Source organism: Enhydra lutris, unplaced genomic scaffold (assembly GCF_002288905.1).
Source record: "Enhydra lutris kenyoni isolate GAN:26980312 unplaced genomic scaffold, ASM228890v2 scaffoldscaffold2, whole genome shotgun sequence".
NCBI lineage: Eukaryota > Metazoa > Chordata > Mammalia > Carnivora > Mustelidae > Enhydra > Enhydra lutris.
In genome coordinates this window covers 89,139,747-89,140,290 of record NW_019154086.1, presented here as the reverse complement: position 1 = coordinate 89,140,290, position 544 = coordinate 89,139,747, and positions in this window count along the sequence as shown.

Sequence of the window (544 nt, the reverse complement as noted above, 5' to 3'; positions counted from 1 at the left end):
TATTTAAATTATCCCTAAATTATGAAACCTGAAATACGAAAATTTCCCTTATTACACATTTCAACTGGAACCTAACTCGACGTTCAGTGATACTACTGCTTCAGTCTACTTATTTCCAAAATCCTACCCACGCATCTCTGTCCCCTTCTCCCATCCAACCGTCACTTTTCAGCCCCCGCCCCGGGGCAGTAGTTTCCACTACGCAGAAGGAGGAGGTGGCAACGGACTCCTCTATCTATTCGCCTCGAAGAGGGGCCGTATGAGCCGCCTGGTTCCGGAGAACCATGAGAGATACGGCCGAGAGAAGCGGAGTTTCGAGAAAGTCCTAGTCCAGGACGCGGCGTCGGTGCAGGTGGAGAAAAGGAGAGTCCGTAGCCGCCGCGCTAGCGCGCAGCTTTACCGTTGACGGTGCCTCTCCGCGCCTCCCCCCAGAAGCCTTCGCGGGATGGCATCGGCGGGAGGGGGCGGGGCCGGGCGCGCGGCTGCAGCCTCCGCCGCGGCCGCCTGCGGTGCGGCCGGAAACAATAGTGGAGGAGCCCGAGCC